General features: G+C 35.7%; 1 protein-coding gene across 2 annotated transcripts in view; it reads left to right on the top strand.

Moving 5' to 3' along the window:
- Positions 1-6,183, top strand: part of LOC114344460 (DNA polymerase eta) — a 380,902-nt gene that overhangs the window by 334,240 nt on the left and 40,479 nt on the right. The gene's annotated exons all lie outside the window — the stretch shown is intronic.

The following is a 6,183-nucleotide window of genomic DNA, read 5'->3' on the forward strand; positions in this document are numbered from 1 at the left end:
CATATCGTCCATTGGGGAGAACATTAACATGTTTTACAAAATTAATTTCAGCGGGGTGATCATTAATGAGATCGGTGTTCTGAGGAGCGGCTTCTTCCAGCTCCCAGAATTTTTGTAAATGATCGGATAGTTCCTCGTTGGACACTACCGGCTCATTTACGGCGGAAGGAGTGTTATGAGAACAACAAGTAACGAGAGAGTTTGAATAAAATTCCAAAGCCTTTTTAGTATTTTTCGACTTAAGAGCAAAGTCTGGAACTGACCCTGATATCGTGTACCCGAGTAGAGTGCGTTGAAGAACGGGAAGACCTTTTCCCAAACGAATTATTTCAGGTTGAATGATATCGTTATACAGGTCTGCACCGAGCAGGATACCAATTGGGGATGTTACATGGAACATCGGATCACCTAATGGTATCTCTGAGGGTATGTTTAGTTTGCTCGCCGAAATAGAAATTTGAGGAAGCGGATTTGTTATCTTTGGGAGTACAGAGCACGAGATGTCAAAAGGAACGTCGTTAGCGACAGCGAAAATTGTTGTATCTACAATAGATTGAGACGAGGATGAGGTGGAGTTAATTCCATTGATCCGTAATTTTCCATCTCTAGTGGTGAGTGACAGTTCCTTTACGAGGTCAGCACTAATAAATGAAACCTGTGAGGCCGAGTCTAAGAGTGCCTTTGCGAAGACCCTCTTGCCGCTAGGAGCGACAAGATAGACCTGGAGTGTGCTTAATAACACCAAATGATTATCAAGCGAGGCTGCAGATAGAGCCATTGAATGTGGAGTCGAATTTTGAAGATTAACTTCCGTTTCAGGAGCTCTAACATGTGAGGGCCCCTGTTGTGAATTACCCTGTGTATGGGAGTTATTTGAGATAGCGGTTTTATTATGATTATTTGAGTTGTGTTGGCCAACAGCCGCGGAAGGGTTACTATGACCCGTTTTGTCGAAATGGAGCAACGTGTGATGACGAGATTTACAAACTATGCAAGAGAATTTGGATTTACACTGATCGAGCATGTGAGACCCAAGACAATTAATACAAAATTTATTTTGTTTGACAAAACTAAAACGTTCTTTAGAATTCAACTGCTTGAACTGAGGACAAGAGTAGATCGAGTGAGAGTCGTTGCAATAGGAACATTTCTTAGGACCTAAGCGAGGCGAAAGGTTACTGGTAGAAGTGTCTGAGGCTAGGTGTAAAGAGTGTCTGGAAGTAGTAGTCGATTTTGGTTTTGATTGAGATTGAATATTCTCAAGATGAACAACGCGTGTCTCGATTTCCCCTAGAAAATGGACAAAATCAGGGGTAGCTTGGCTACCACCGGATTGGAACTCAAGAGCCCTAATGGTAGGTGCGTCGAGTTTCTGAGTAGCGATATGTATGAGAAGTAAATGCAAGAGATCTGAAGGGGGCCTATTCAAGTTCAATAGGGCCTTGAAATTATTTGACATGACCGTATGAAAATTTCTTAATTGTGAGTGATTTGCGTTTCCAGAAATAGGAGGCGCATCAAGAATTTGAGAGATGAGAGTTTTGATAAGCGATTTAGAGTTGGCGTACCTTTGTGTCAGGTTATCCCGGGCTATTTTGTAATTGTCACCTGTGAGTGGGATATGCTCGAGAAGCGTCAAAGGCTCGGAAGTTAGAAAACTTTTGAGGTAAATGAGTTTTTCCAGATCACTTAATGTAGTATCAGATCCTATTATTGTATCAAAGGTCTCAATGAATGAATTGTATTCAGTAACTAAGCCACTAAATGGTTTTAACTGAATACGAGGGAGGTTTACTGTTCGTTGCCTAGCCATAGACTGTGAGGTTAGAGAAGAATTAGGGTCAAATTGGAGGGAGGGGGTAGCAGTCACATTAGAACTTTCAATGACCTCTAACCTTTCTTCCAATAGAGAAATTGTATCCAAATATTTATCAAAAACCACAGAGGAATCAGTAGAGGGGGTAGGTTCCTCGGGGATCGTCTCCAGCACATTTTGAGCATCGCGGAAAAGTCCGTAAGAATGTTTGAGTTGTGAAATTATTTCACGAATTTTATATTTGTTTAGAGAATTAAGAGTTGTGGGAACCGAATCAGCCAACTTGGTTATATCAAGTTTTGCGGTGAGCCTCTGTCGGTTATATTTTGATCGGTCAGCCATGTTGCGAGAATGTGAGATTAGATAGATTATTTGCAAATGTCTAAACCTATAAATCGATGCGAAAATGAGAGAATATGTACAATATATTATATATTACACGTTTAATAGTGTGAGATTGGCTTAATAGTATCACCCTGTATGAGCGCAGATTAGTATATGAAATGCAAAACTATAAAATTTCAAAATATATGCAATTTTCCAAAATGGGTATTTTTCAGCAAGTGTGAGACACCCTTAACAAGTATTTAAATTAATTAAATTGAAGGAAAAAACAATTATTTATTTTCTATAGTTTTCTAGAAGTGTAAAATGAGCTTAAGCGAAGCTAAATGTAGCAAAAACTTACAATTTATGCAAGAAAACAAAATTATTTTTAATAATTTTTGTAACCTGTGAACCAGGCTTAATCGGATTCAAAATTATAAATTTAATTTAAATCAAAAGGTTGAACAAACAATGTTAAAATTATAACACCCGTACTATCAGCCAAGAAATGAGTACACTTTTTGTATACTATAAACAGAAAAATATATTTACGAAAATAAAATAATGTAATATATGCAAATATTTTTTCATACAAACAAAACGACTCCTTTATTTGAACAAAGCAAGTAGTTTCTGAAATTGCACGTGTAGACCGGGCTTAACAACCTACCAGCTATTGTAGAGACGTGCTGGGTTAAATACTGAGAATTTGAGTGCAGAAAGAGAGGAATATTTTATTTTTGTGCCGGGGCGGCGTGGCTTGGAAATTTCCAAATGCAACAGAAAGACACTATAAATGAAAAACCGTTATTCTCAGAATAGAGATTATCAAAATATGCAAATACGAAGGACCTTGAGGATTTAATTAATAAATAATTAATATGATACGGCTCGATGGAACAGAAATGTTTAGGCAATACGTAAAGTATCCTTAACAATAGTAACCTATACTTATTGTACGGTTATAGAGTATATTCCCATAGGTAAGCTGGTTAAGAGTAGATAACGATTTTTCATATGTAATTTAAAGTATTATCTGCATAAATGGCACAAAGAATATTTGCTACGAGAGGTATATGGTTCAAAATGCATACAGTATCACGACTAATAAGTTATGTTCACATACATGTAGAGTACTTACAGTTTTATTCCTTGATGACGTGTCACATCAGAGCTCTGATTGAATTCCATAATCCATTTGGTTCATTTGTAAGGCACTCACTAATACGCTAAATAAATCATCGTCGATAATACTGAGCAGATTGAATTATCTGAGCGGTATAAAACGATAGCAAAAAAAGCCGGTAAAATGCGGCCTTTTTACGAATAGCGGGAGCGTCGATAGATTAGAGATGATTCTCGTTAGGAAGCTTTTGACGATCTGCCCCGGCGAGGGGTTCAAATGCGAGTCTCAACAATAACCTGGAGTTTCCAGAAAGGTTACATAAATACTACTTGAATTTTAAGTAATCAGTAGTACAGGGGCGTAACTAATTATTTTAGTGAGCCGTGTATAATATATTTATTGTACAGAAATAACACTATAATAAAAAGTATTGTAGAGGGCAATATTAAATGTCGATTACATTCAAACTAAGCGAGATATGCTGCAAAAAAATTGATGACTAATGTATTTTAAGAAGAAACGAGAAGTATATTTAATCCGGATAAGGGATTAAGTATACTTCTCGTTTCTTCTTAAAATACATTAGTCATCAATTTTTTTGCAGCATATCTCGCTTAGTTTGAATGTAATCGACATTTAATATTGCTCATTTTAAAGGTCTTTTCAAGCACTACAAAAGTTATTAGTATCATTATACACCTAAAATCGATCGTTTCTCTGTTATTTCAAGTTCAATACACCGATTTGAGCATGCACCAAAAAAACAAACTCTTCTCACCTACCATATCCCTTTTAGTGTTATAACTAGAAGATTTATGAAGGAACGAATCTGTTTGTTTTTTTATAAGCTACAAAAATATTTTATATAGTTTTTTTGTTAGATGCATAGTTTTTAAGGTATTCGCAAAAATCCATCCGAAAAGGTGTCATTTTTCAATGAAAATGGCCAATTTTCAACCACGAATAACTCAAAAAGCATTGAATTTTCAAAAAATAATTATAGAACAAATTTTGCTTAGAATTAGGTTCTCTAGCCTCTTCCGTGGCTACTTTAACCAAAAAAATTTTCACCCGCGAGAAGGGGTGGGAACCACCCCCCAAGATAAAAGCGCACATCTGCATAGGATAGACTTTGTTTCTTGAGCTATTCCCTACTTACTGTGAAAATATCAAGTAAATCGATGTAGTAGGATGGAATTCGGAGCCAAATACCCTCATTGACTGCCATAATGAGAAATTTAACAGGTTTTATGATTCCAAGATATTCTGCCTTATTTCAAGTTGTATAACGCTGTTATTAACGATTGTTTGAGCGTGACTACAGACTTTGTCCTCTTGTTACAACAAATGTGTGTTTACATATTGATTTCTGCAGAAGTGTATTCTAATAATCATCCATATAATTGTGACCAAATTTACGACATGCTCAATTTACGATATCAGAAAGAAATTGAATAGAACCAATACTACTCTTTAGCTATCAATACTCTGGTTCCGTGAACTTTCACCTACCAGTCCACTATTTGTCTTCCAAAACATCGTGAGTGAAAACTTTTACCTCAATAGGTATTAGTTTTAACAGATTTTATCTAAACCTAGTAACTTTCATTAGTGAGATGACGATGACCCACAATATTTTGTAATGTTGTTTATTTAAAACAAACATCGGAAAGTGCTTTTTAGATAGAAGTTTTCAATAGAACAATAAAACACTTTCAAAGTAAAAGTAAAAAGCTTTTTTCGCAGTATTTCTAAGCTATTTAGTTGATATTATCATTCATAGACAGTAAAAGTAAACTAATTTTGCAATTAGCATTGGTGATTCCAACAGTTTATACTTAAATTGACTAAAACATACATATAACGTCAGACTAAGTAATTATTATTGATAAAAACTGATTATATATTATTATTTGTTTCAATACGCAAAAGTTCCTGTATTTCGTTTAAAAGTAGAGCAAAGTCGCCAATTATGGAATACCATTTTGCTTTGGGGATATAAAATAATACCTTTATAGAAATGAAAACAATTTAATGTTATGACACATCAGTCATACATTTTTATGTAGTAATTAAAAGCCTTCTATTAAAATTTAATAATTTAATATTTAATATCTTAATTAACAAAAAAAAATCGAACAAAAAAACAAAATCACAAGTGAGTAACCAAATATGGAATAGGCAGTGGCGGCTCGTATAACTTTAGGAAGGTAGTGCCAGAATCCGGGCAGCTGCCTAAATTTTTAGTGACGGTTTTACGATATTGTCAAAAAGGATATAAAATAGAAATTAAAAAAAAATAGGCGCAGATATTTTTATCTTATATATTTATCTATGTATTTACTATTTTTGGAATGCCAAAAAATTGACCAAAATTTATCAAAACAGTTCCGTAAATTAAGTAATTAACAATAAAAAAAATTCAACTTACCACCAGTATTTACTGCTGATGTACTTTTTTTTCATCACTAGGTGGGGAATCTGCAAACAGACGTCGGAGGTAAACATTTCCAACAGTGCTGGGTTCCTGAGCTGAAACCTCATCAGTGTCACGTCGACCAGTTTGGCCCTAAATCGGACCTCCCTGCCCTCCGTAACTCCGATGTGGCCGGGACCAGCTAAACCCCACCCCTCTCATACTAGGGCATCAGGGTGGAATTGCCCGTTAGGGCATGACTTCTCCCCGATGTCCTTCTTTTGCCCGACTCTCAGTCGCTCGTCATCACGCATCAGCTTCCGTCTCTCGCACTCATCCGACCACCACGTCCTTTAATCCTATGCTGTCAATCTTTCATTCTTCCTACCACTGCTGATGTACTTGAAGTTTGTTGTTGCGATATGGTCTCTAGAGCCTATTTAGAAAATTATAAAAATAACACTATTCTATTATTTACACACACGCACAAAGTTATTT

This window comes from Diabrotica virgifera, chromosome 7 (assembly GCF_917563875.1).
Source record: "Diabrotica virgifera virgifera chromosome 7, PGI_DIABVI_V3a".
In the NCBI taxonomy this organism is placed as follows: domain Eukaryota; kingdom Metazoa; phylum Arthropoda; class Insecta; order Coleoptera; family Chrysomelidae; genus Diabrotica; species Diabrotica virgifera.